General features: G+C 44.0%; 1 protein-coding gene across 1 annotated transcript in view; it reads left to right on the plus strand.

Moving 5' to 3' along the window:
* The first annotated feature begins 8,208 nt into the window (after window positions 1-8,208).
* The window catches only part of CDH6 (cadherin 6), a 114,542-nt gene continuing 110,027 nt past the window's right edge, over window positions 8,209-12,723 (plus strand). Inside the window, exon 1 of the mRNA XM_034762063.1 lies at window positions 8,209-8,459. The gene's annotated coding sequence lies outside the window, so the exon portion shown is untranslated. The remainder of the gene's footprint in view (window positions 8,460-12,723) is intronic.

Genomic DNA, 12,723 nt, shown 5'->3' on the forward strand with positions numbered 1-12,723 from the left:
GGGAGGCAATGAGCTCTGCTGGATACACACTGCCGTCAGTCATCTGATGTGTGAGCTTGGGTAAGTCACTTCACTTCTCTGGTTCCCCTCCCAACCGCTTTCTGTCTTGTCTATTTAGACCGCTAGCTTTTTGGGGAAGTGACTCTCTCTCCGTCAATATGTTTGTAGAGTGACTAGCATAATGGGGCTCTGGTCTCAGTTGAGACCTTTAGACACTATTGTAACACAAATAAATAATGATCACAATAAAATGCACTGCAAAAGCAAAGCAGTTATGTTTTGGCTTTTTGCTAGCTTCAGGGATTCAGGGAATAAGAGGGTCACTTCCTCCCCCCTAGCCAACAAAACAGCTCTGCAGTATTATTTTGAGTATTTTACAATAAATGACCATTCTGGAAAATTAAGCATTTCATGAAAATAAATGAAAATTTCATAAAATGTTCCCAAACTCTCAACATCTGACAAAGCTAGCAATATTTCACTGTACTTTAACATCATTGAAATAAGTTAGCAAGGAGAAAACAAAGTTTTACCTGAGGAAGGGATGACATCTCCAGCTCATCCTCTCAGTCCTTATGCCCATGACTAATAGCTACTATAACATCAGAATGAGAGGATCACTGATAAACATGTTACCAGTGACAGGGAAACCACCAAGATTCTAAGGATTTATGGTGGAATTTGGTCATAAACTGATTGTGACTTGTAATCATTATTTAGCTAGAAGAATTTAATCTGACCTTCAACCAGCTACTACCCCATTAGTGCAGATGTATCTGCCCCTTGCTTATCCTGATCAGTTGGTGCTTTTGGTTTTAAACATCAAACTTGAAAGGATTTATTTGATTTCATGGTGTTTTAAAAGGCAAGAAAATTGTTTTGCATTCTAAGAGCCATTCTACTGAAAGTGGAAATGCCAACAGGCTGTTGGAATGCTGATGAGAGCCATTATAACTTCATTGACCTGCCTTGGCACTAAAACACCCAATGTCTTCGCTCCATTGTGTTTGTGATGTCCACACTCTCCTGGGTCTGTTGGGATCAATGAATCAGATGTAAGAATATGGAGGTAAATCTTATAAACATAAATTTAAAATTGGTCAGGGATGAACCTCAAATGCTAGTTCAGATAAACAACCCAAAATGTGTGTGTTTATGTAAAGCTTAGCAGACTCTCTTTAGCTAGTACTCTCATGAGATGTCGTGTAGTAGTGGAATGATAAACACTACAAAAACAACTTTTCTTGTGATATTTCACTACTATTGGAATTGGGATAAACAGGAAATTCAGAGGTGTGTGACATTTTTTTGGAAAATACCCAAGTCAATCTGAGTTTCATGAAAAGGCTGGGGTTGGTTTTCCCATCCCTACACAAATGTCATCATGAGAAGGCAGAGGAAGAATTTGAGGTGGGGGGGAGGGATGTTCAGATGAGGATTGTTCAATTTTTAAATGATAATCATGTAATAAATGAATGAATAAATAAATACATTTCATGATGTCTTGGCACACTTCAGATGTACACAAAACAGCACAGAAATATCTACAGTGGGAGTCATAACAGAGGTGACGAGGCCCATCAAGTAAAACTTGTGGCTCTGATACATCATCATGTTCGCTGGCGCTCCACTACCTCTCATTTCACTTTATTAACACACAGCCATTACAGATGTTTTGGGGATTCTCCTGAGCTTGGGGCTCTGGTACAATTGTCCTCCTAACTCACACTCTCATCAGTGCTGGAGATAACCAGACAAAACAGAATTTCGCTTCATGAAAAATTTTGATTTCATCTGAAATCAGGATGAAAAGCCAAAAATTTGAAATTTGCAGGAGCTAAATTCATTTTGGGAGAACCAAAATTGAATTTTTTGACTTGCTTCAAGGCTGCCTGATTCCTTGGGGATCTGGCTGCCTGGAAACTTGCCAGTCACCATGCAGATGGAGAACCTGGAAACCTAGGGAGCCATGGAACTTGGGGACTCAGGGACCTGAGGAGGGTGAAGATCCAGGCAGGTTTCCATCAGAAGTTTTGATGGAATTAATATGATCTTGTAGAACATTTCAACTCCGTCAAGTTTCCAATATAAAACTGTTCCATCGGCAAATTTCTGACCAGTCTACCACATAGTCATACCTACATTCGGAATGGTGTAGAAACCACTAGAAAGGGCTTGTGAAGCTTTGGTTGGATGCATGGTAGGTAAGCTACAATTTAACTCTGGTCTACACTACGGGGCTAGGTCGAATTTAGCTGCATTAGGTCGATTTTAAAATGAATGCGTCCACACAACCAACCCCGTTCTGTCGACTTAAAGGGCTCTTAAAATCGACTTCTGTACTCCTCCCCAGTGAGGGGAGTAGCGCTAAAATCGACCTTGCTGGGTCGAATTTGGGATAGTGCGGACGCAAATCCACGGTATTGGCCTCCATGAGCTATCCCAGAGTGCTCCATTGTGACCGCTCTGGACAGCACTTTGAACTCTGATGCACTAGCCAGTTACACAGGAAAAGCCTCGGGAACTTTTGAATTTCATTTCCTGTTTGGTCAGTGTGATGAACTCAGCAGCACAGGTGACCATGCAGTCCCCCCAGAATCGTAGAGCGTAGAATGTTTCTACGCTCCCCCCCCCACAATCATCTCCGTCCCTGAGGTTATCGCAGATTAGAAGGCGAGAAAAACGCATGTTTTACAAGCTCATGCAGTCCACCTGCACTGATAGGGCACAGCTTAATGCATGGAAGCATTCAGTGGCAGAGGCCAGGAAAGAATTAAGTGAGCACGAAAAGCAAAGGCAGGACGCAAAGCTGAGGCTAATGGGGGAGCAAACAGACATGATGAAGCGTCTGTTGGAGCAGGAAATCCAACAAGAGCACAGACCCCCGCTGCATCCACTGCATAACCGCCTACCCTCCTCCCCATGTTCCATAGCCTCCTCACCCAGATGTCCAAGAACGTGGGGGGAGGGTCTGGGCACACCCAGCCATTCCACTCCAGAGGATGGCCAAAGCAACAGAAAGCTGTCATTCAAACAGTTTGATTTTTAGTGTGGCTACAATAAGCAATGTGGCCTTGTCCTTCCCTCCTCCCCCACCCCACCTGGGCTACCTTGTCCATTATCTCTTTTTTTAATTAATAAAGAAAGAATGCATGGTTTCAAAACAATATTTACTTTATTTCGAAGAGGGGAGGGTGGTTGGCTTACAGGGAATTAAAATCAACAAATGGGGTGGGTTTGCATCAAAGAGAAACACACACAACTGTCACACCAAAGCTTCTCTGATGCGCAGCGAGCCTTGCTGTGCTCTTTTAATCGCCCTAGTGTCTGGTTGCTCAAAATTGGACACCAGGTGATTTGCCTCAACCTCCCACTCTGCCATCCCCCTTACTCTCACGGATATTATGGAGCACACAGCAAGCAGCAATAACAATGGGAATGTTGGTTGTCTGAGGTCTGACCTAGTCAGCAAACAGCACCAGCAAGCTTTTAAACGTCCAAAGGCACAGTCTATCACCATTCTGCACTTGCTCAGCCTATAGTCGAACTGCTCCTTACTACTGTCCAGGCTTCATGAGCTATGGGAGCAAGGGGTAGGCTGGGGTAGGTGCAACCGTGCGGTGCTGCCGGCTGGGAGAACAGCCTGAGGCAGAAGCCTCCAGCTCGCATGATATTCCAGGCAGGACTGAATCTCCATGAGATGAAACTTAAAGAAGAGAATGACCTGGAGTCTCTGGCTCCCATTTGGTGCTCTAAGAGGAGGATAGCCATGTCTGTCCAGGTGCCCCGATCGACCTCACCGAGGTCTTCCAGGAGCACCCAGGAGACATACAATGGCAATCAGTCCTACTGCACTGTCTGCCACGAAGGCAAGGAGCTGCTGCTGTGTAGCAATGCAGTACCGCGTCTGCCAGCAGCACCCAGGAGACGTACAGTGACGGTGAGCTGAGCAGGCTCCATGCTTGCCGTGGTATGGCGTCTGCACAGGTAACCCAGGAAAAAAGGCGTGAAACGATTGTATGCCATTGCTGTCACGAAGGGACGGAGGGAGAGGGGCCTGATGACATGTACCCAAAACCACCTGCAATAATGTTTTTGCCCCATCATGCATTGGGAGCTTAACCCAGAATCCTGCAGTCGAAACTGCAGGAACTGTGGGATAGCTACCCACAGTGCCCCACTCTGTTAAGTAGATGCTAACCACGGTAGTGAGGATGCACTCCACCGACTTAATGCGCTTAGTGTGGACATGTATAAAATTGGTTTCTAAAAATCGACTTCTATAAAATCGACCTAATTTCGTAGTATAGACATATCCTTAGTGTTACATTAAATATTTCTCTTCTAAAAGGATGACAATGCCAAAGATATCAAAACAGAATGATGCATTATAATTCATTGGACTAATTTTGGTGCCCAACTTTGGTTGCATCTGTTCAAGAAAGGTAACAGAAAGGGGAAATGTCCAGAAAAGAGTAATAAAAATGCTGAGTGGGTTTCACATGCAAAATACTTGGTTCAGTTGTGCAAGTTGTTATTCCCATATACAGTCCAACGGGACTTCAAATGAGAATAGCTATATGCACATGAATAATTGTTTACAGAATTGGGTTTAAAGTTTTGAAAGACTGGGGTTAATTAGTTTGGGAAGGAGAAAAAATTACAAACTTGATTAAGATACCTAGGATGATGAAAAATATTGTGAAAACTGGCCAGGTGCTTCCTTTCACTTGCTCCCACGACACAAGAATAAGGAGACACTCTTTGAAAGTAAGGGGTGATAAATGTAAGCAAACCAAAAGGAAATATTTATGCAGTGGGTAGCCCACCTGTGGAACTCATTACACCAGAAGGTCAATGGGTCAAACACAGCGTGTCTGGATTTTTAAAGATATAGATAATTTTGTGACCATCAATAACATTGGTAGTTATGGAATGCAAAGATAATATTATTCTAGCCTCATAATTCCTGGCATCAGCTGATTGCTTGCAGTGTTAAGCCAGAAATCTCTTTCCCTTCTTGTGCAGCACTGAAGGAAACTGGAGCTGTGCATTATGGAAGGTTTCTGACTTCCTCTGGAGGATCACAGAAAATAGTGATGGGAAAGGCATATTAAATCATCCAGACCATCCCCTTAAAAATGCACGATGCAGCCATAGGATAGTGGATGTATTAGATCAGCGGTTCTCAAACTTCCTTGCACCATGACCCCTTTCTGACAACAAAAGTTACTACACAACCCCAGGAGGGGGGACCAAAGACCAAGCCCGACCAAGCCCTGCTGCTGGGGGTAGGGGTGGGGGGCACAAAGCTAAAGCCCAAGAGCTTCTGCCCTGGATGGGGGGCATGTAACCTTAGCCCTGGGCAGTGGAGCTTGGGCTTGGGCTTCAGCCCCAGGCAGTGGGGCTTGGGCTTCAGACTTGCTAGGGCCCAGGGCCAACACCAGCCTGGGCCCCATTTTGGGGTCCCGACCCACAGTTTGAGAACCCCCCGTATTAGATATATTAAACTGCTCATCAGGTAGAACAATGAGAATTCTGCAGCATTCAGTTCAAATAAGGATTTGCAAATGAAGATCTGTAAATTGGTTTACCAGGTCAGGAACATACAGAGAACCATAGCTGGCCTCTGCCTACCCCGAGACACTCCTTCACCCCAAATCAGCATTAGATCCCACCTTTTTATCTTAGATTCCTTTTGGATTGGGATGCCAGGATTTCTTGGGGCTTGGCAGGCACACTGACTATGGAAGAAGCTGGGCGGAGGAAAGTTCACAGGACAGCTAACCCATGATTAACAAATTTGGGAGATAATGACAGATTCATAGACAATTCAAATTCAAGCCATAGGAACATAAGAACTACCATGCTGGTCCATCTATTCCAGTATCCTGTCTCTGACAGTGGCCCACACAAGATGCTTTAGAGGAAGATGTAAGAACCCGGCAGTAGGCAGATATGGCAGAACCTGCCCTCTCCTGAAGGTCTCATCGTAATCCTTAATAACTGGAGATTGGTTTAAAATGTGAAAAATAAGCTTTTTATCTCCCATCCACTACTCTTTTAGTGAGCATTAACTGTAACAACTCTGGCTACTCTTGTTAGCCACATAAACATCCAATCCTTCTTTGAATCTTGCTAAATTCTTGGCCTCTGCAACAGTGCTGTCAATTTCAGACAATGCTGACTTCGGAGTAATTTTTATAAGGCTAGCTGAACATTTCACTCAGCTCAGGTGTCAGGTACAGGACACTTCATGGACTAATGACCTGATCCAGTATGGGAATTCTAATATCATTATGGTATTTAAATGATGAATGACGAGGAGGTAGAACACGACCTTGACAAGGTCACCTTGAAAACAAAAAGAAAAAAACCTCTTCACATATCCATGTAAGTGCAATTGTTAGTTGCTATTCCATATCTATATGCAGATTCTTTTGAGTACACACTGAGTACATAAAGGAGAAATTGCTTACTTTTCACCACAGTGCAGAAATCCATCTTGGAAAAATGAAAAGCGGTCTAAGGAAACTGGGAAAAACAACGTGATTACATCCATTCAGCATGAGGGAAAGACTAATACCAAAAAGAGATCTCAGAGTCACTGTAAGACATTTACAATGTGACATGGCAGCAAAAGACAGAGGCTGCATATCCATTCTGTCAAAAAGCAGGGAGGGAGAATTGTCTCCATAGAAAGTTCTGAACCTGGAATATTGCATTTAGTCCTGGGCTTTTCATTAACAAAAAGATATTGGGAAACTGGAGGAAGTTCAAAGAAGAATGACCAAAAGGATCCACGTACCGAGAGGAATGATCTATGAGGAAATTTAAAATGCTTAAACAGGTGCAGCTTGGCTAAGCGGTGACTGCTACCGCTCCTTTGCATAAATATGGTCAGCAAATATTTGAAAGGTAGACTAAGGGTGACATTCTCAACCTCACTCTGGCCACTTTATGCTGTTCTCATCTTTTTACCAAGCTAAAAGGGCCCTAAAAGCCATGTCTGACTGAGGGAAGACACCTTAAGGCTGTCTTCAAGGATCCCTTCACAACGCCTGGCATAGGAGGGTTGGGACTGGAGGCAGGAGGGGCATGTTGGGGGCAGGGCCCCAGCACTGTAGAGATTCCAGGCTGTGGTGTGACCTATATGGCAGGCCTGAAGAGACTGCTGAAACTCAGGCCACTTCAACCCCACCTCCCCTGGGCTGTGAGGACCACCTCCAAGAAACTCAGCACACCATTTTCCACTAGGATGGGGGAAAAAATAACTTGGGTTTGTACTGCGGGGTGTAACTGGGAGTAACAAAGAGAAATTGAGAAAGGCAAAATTATAGGCTGAATAATCAGGGAAAAGATTAATAATAATCCTGCACTGGGCTATAGAATCCTCTCCAAAGCAAGTGTTAGAAGCTGCACAGCTTGCAACATTAACAATGAAACTGTTCAAAGCACGAGAAAAACACTATTATAGGGAACAATGATATATGTGTAAGGGGGATGCACTAGGCTCCTGACAGGCAAAATGTAGCTAACAATTAATTTCTGTCATCATATTTATATTTATTACCCAAAGCCTCCTTTCAGAGCTACACTGTGCTAGGTGCGGTACAAACACCCCTGCCTTGTGCCCCACAGGGCAGACCGTTTTTATGATTCTATGAGCTGTCCACATAACCTAGGCAGAAGCTGCAGGTATGTATTCACACGCCACCACCTCTATGTACTGTTATGCAAAGTAGTATTTCACTGGGAATTCATGATTTGAAGGTCCAGGAAGTCAGGATAGCAGGGAAAAAAATGCAGTCATTTTTGATGAAAAAAAAAAGGCAGAAATTTCATTTCAGGCTTAAATATCCCTTTCCCTCCCACCCCTCAAACAGACGCACCCAAATATAAGTTATGAGCATGTCTTAACCTCTTTTCTATTTTCTGCTTTTACTATCACTACCAGCAGATTAGACAGAGCTGATTGCTTTAGGCTTCAAACAGAGTCAGTCTATGGGGGGGGGGGGGGTCTTTAACAAAGCCCTCCCCCCTGTACCCTCCCACCGCATTCACTTGCAAATCACTGTGTGTCTGGAAGTGCCTGCTTTCCCCCAGCCCTTAACCCTCCCATACTGAGTGCTGCTGCAGAAGCGGCAGCAGAGCACTGTATGTGTGTGTGTGTGAGGGAGGGATGTTTCCTTTTTTTTTTTTTTTTTTTTTTTTTATTAATCAGGAGCACTGAATGGAAACCAATCAGATAGAGAGCCCCCTCGGCTTCGGCTCCCTGCATGCCAGAGTTAAAAGTGATGCTGGGAGAGAGCGAGCCCCACTTAGATGCGAGTAGATCCAGCAGTGGAGGTAGCAGGCAGCGTGGAGGACAGCAGGCAGAGCAGAGCACTGTTTCCACGCTGGTCACTGTATTACTGCCTGAGGCTGAGCACTTGTCCTCTTCCCTTCTCTTCTTACCGGTAAGGAGATCAGGCTTTGGACTGGTTCAGGGCAAGTTTAACGGAGGAGCAGCCGGCAAGCAGCTGCCTTCCCTTTTGTTTGCTCGGGTGTGAATGCTCCTGAAAGCCACTTCTTTGGCAAAGTTGCCAGCTCGGTGCCGGAGCGGGGCACTGCGCGCCCCGGCCGCTGGGTGTGCGCGCTGGAGGTAGGCACAGTTTGGACGGGCGCTGCAGCCGCTGAGCGCTGGCAATGAACGTGTTTAGCGGGGCGTGCATTTGGTGTCATTTTAAGTAGGGCAAAGAGACGCGGCGTCTTGCTGCAAATTCATGGCCCTAGCAAAACACTTTGGCCAAAGGAAGGGAGGGGGTCGGGGGGGAGCAGCAGCAGCAGCAGCTTGGTGAGAAAGTACCTGAAATGCTACCTAGGCTACGGGAGCCAAGAGCAGGTTGTGAGCGATTGCAATGAACGCGGGGCAAGAACGCTCTGTAGGTCGCCAGGCAGAGCTGAGACGCAGCAGAACTGAGCGTGGAGCGCGGTTGAAATTAGGGGCGTCCTAGAAGGATAAGTCGGGCCGGGGGATGGGGGTCGTGCTGGAGCCGTCTAGAAACTGACACTCGTGAACTTCTTTATGGGATGATGGGGTGGGGAAGGTACAGGGGGTGTGTGGTTACAGAAAGACATGGAATTCATACCTAGTAGTAAATGAGTCTAAGGAATTGGTGTCACCCTATCTCTATGTGTTATATAGTGAAATATTTTATATATAAATAAATCTCACACTGATATATGCGTCTTGTGCAAAGAGTTGCAGCAAGAACTAAGCAGTCCCTGTAGCGGTCAGGGACTATGGAAAGAAGTCCTGTCACTGCTGCAATAAAATCCATATTTTATGGAGAGTTAAATGCAGTACTTTGGAAGTGCAAGTGGATGGTCACCCAAGTGACTCCTGCTGACATTCAAAGATCAAGAAGTTTAATGACCAAAATTATGCCCAGCCTGATGCCAGATCTGCTACTTTTATCCAAAAAGAGACGACGAGGCACCTTTTTTATTGACACCTAGGATTTAAGGTTTTGCTATCACTCTAAAGGAGGATCAGGTAGCCAAATTGCTTACTGAGTGTAAAGTCAGCCCTTTGTTTAATTTACAGTTATTGAAACAAAACTGGAAGGGAAAGGATGCCAGTTCAGGAATAGTTAATGACCACACACATACACACACCCATGTACTGTGCATCTGTACAAATACATATATAGCATTGTTTCTGTTCATCCTTTCATGGGACCATATTTAATAGCACCTTAGAAATATCATAATTCAGGATGGAGTTTGGGTAGGAGTCCCTAGTTTTAATCAAAATAAACATAACTCTCCCCATCAAGATAAAGGCTTATTTCATGCATTTTCTAGAGTGAAATATCTGGTGTGTAGTAAGTTCCATGTGCATGTGCTTTCCTATTATTTTAAGTAATCCATAAATTTGATTAACAGCTGCTCACGAGCAGTATAATGCTATGGATAATAGTGTATCGCTATTTAAAAAAAAGCCTTTTAAAGGCAATTGAGTCAATAAGTTTGCATGTGTGAAGAGAGTGGAGGGCTGGAGATCTAAATCAAGTAGATTCCTTCTTCACTGATATAAACACATTTTTTTGTAATAGGTCTGGCAGCAGAGATCTAATTGGATAGTTTCCTTAAACAGCCCAAATGTGCTAATAAATATTTCAGGGAATCCCTCCCCCCTCTCCTCTCCAATGTTATCTGCCAGGGCAACTGTAAAAATATAATCTCATATGCTTGTGACTTTACACTGCATTACAATCTTTCTGGACATATTTCTACTGGCTTGTGCTTGACTTTGGAGATGGGGGAAAGCAAACATAATCAGAAGCAGCAATACATTTTCAAGGAAAATGGCACTAAGGCTAGGTCTACACTATGGGGGGTGGGGGAGGTTGACCTAAGATACACAACTTCAGCTACGTGAATAGCGTAGCTGAAGTTGCGTATTTTAGGTCGACTTACCTGGCTGCGAGGACGGCGGTGAGTCAACCGCTGCCGCGCTGCCGTCGACTCCGCTTCTGCCTCTTGCTGCGGTGGATTTCCGGAGTCGATGGCAGAGCCATCGGGGATCGATTTTCACTAGATGCAATAAGTTGATCCCCAATAGATCGATTGCTACCCGCCGATCTGGCGGGTAGTGAAGACGTGCCCTGATTAGTCTAGCTATAATTCCTTGCAATTATTTTTGCAGTCATTTCAGGATCTGGCAACCTGGGGTCCCTGTAGGGGATTTATTAGTCTCTCAAGTTTAGTGTTTCTCAACCTTTTTGATACCAGGGAATGGCTTTCTGCCTTCCTAAACTACGTCAGGGAGAGCTCAGGGACCAGGGCTGGTGCACAGAGTGGTCGTTGAGAAATGCTGCTCTAGGTATTTTAGCTTTCACACCAGTTCAGGCTCTCATATAGTTCAGTGCTAGCACTCTAAAGGTTAGTTATAGGCACAGTCATCATTTTTTACCAGGTTGTTCACTGTTAGAAATATGCATCTAACTTCTGCCTCCCCCACCTGCACAGCTCCCCTGTGGAAGTAGTAACCTGGTGCTAAAGATAGTCTTACCTTTTGAAAAGTAAAGTTTGCATTTTGCACTCTGCTGTTCATTTAATTGAGAGACTTCCCTTTTGAAATTGAAAGCAAACACCCACATTAAAGAAAAATGTTTTTCTCTGCTGCAAGTGTTTCAATTTATAGAACTTCTGAATGGTTAGCAGAACGTACATAGACTGCAGCCCCTACAAATGATGAAGTTAATATGCAACTCAAGGATATGATGTATCCCTCAAGTGCTGAGCCTCCCCCATCCTCCTTCCGCTCAGTTCATTAAATTTATTTTCATCTTGCGAGTGAAGATGTCAACATGTTGATTTTCTCCTAGTTGTAGACTTGAGGAATGGTTAGATTTGGATGTGATCTCTGTTGGGTCACTTAATCCATGCCTGCCTCCACGATAGTAGCAGGGTTGCTTTAATAATCCATGCGTAGGAGAGCATTGGTATTCTATTCATGTTTAAATGACAGTGTTGCCCAGCTCTTGCCTGACTTATTGGTGTGCTGTTTGCATTGACAACATTTGGTTTCTTTTGCAATTTCCCACTGCCAAGGCTCAAGATGCTCAGAAAATTGCTTATGAAGCTCACCAGAAATGATGACTAATTACTAAGGTGAAAAGCAACGAAAATCTATAAAAACAAAGTTGGTAAAATACTTTGGGAGCAAGCAGCCTGCTGAGATGGTACACAGCATGTTGCATAATGATGGTAATTCCTTCAATGAGTCTGCTGCAATGATGCAAACAATAAAGCAGAAATGGTTTAAGGTGGCTTTTGATTACCATTACTATGCGTGAGAGGGAGCATGGCGGGACTACACCACTGAAGCTATTGTCCTTGACAGATTTTTTAAATTAACCCCCTGAAGACTAGGATAGCTAGTGTAGCTGTGTGGCTTTGCTCAAGGGCTTTTAGTTTTTGTAATCACTTAGCCACACAACTCTCAAAAACTAACCAGTTAGCTTCAGCTGGGATTAATCTGCCCTGCTGTGCAGTGCCATGCATTGTTCCTTTGCTGTATAACTTACCATCTTTAGGATAAATCCCTGAAACCATGAATTTGAATAGATGAACAGCTCTGCATGCTGGTGAATCCATCTCTTCTGCTGCCTCTGTGCAGGATTCGACTTGCAGTTTAAATATTGGTTCAGAAATTTGAAATGTGTTCCGGGCAAGATAAAATCTGGCAGAAGCTGGTTTGCTTAGTCATGGAAGCCCATTCTGAGGCTCTGGAGAAATCAGGATTCCTGGTTTATACGGCTAGAGAAGTGACTCAGTCTGAAATGTAGGATTTTCTTTTTTAATAGTGTTTCAACTCAGCTGCTGTCTGCCTTATTTGCCTAACAAAAAAGGCACAAAAGCAGATTATCAGTCCCTATTTCAGTTAAATAAAAAATCCCCATTGAATAATGCATAATAAATGCAAAGCATCAGGAGCATTATGCTAACAAGGGAACTGCAGAAGAAATAGTTATCTGTCAATTGTATTGTTTGCGACATTGCATTAGAACTTAATTAGAAACCACTGCCTGAAAACAATACAAAAAGTTGTGTTTTGGGGTTCCCCCCCCATCCTGTTTTACTTTCATTATAAATCTTATTTTAAAAACTTGTCTCTTCTCCTTTCCTAGGGCCCATCCTACATCTGTTAGAGTAAGTGGCAGCACTCCCATT

The sequence above is a fragment of the Trachemys scripta genome, chromosome 2 (genome assembly GCF_013100865.1).
Source record: "Trachemys scripta elegans isolate TJP31775 chromosome 2, CAS_Tse_1.0, whole genome shotgun sequence".
Taxonomy (NCBI): domain Eukaryota; kingdom Metazoa; phylum Chordata; order Testudines; family Emydidae; genus Trachemys; species Trachemys scripta.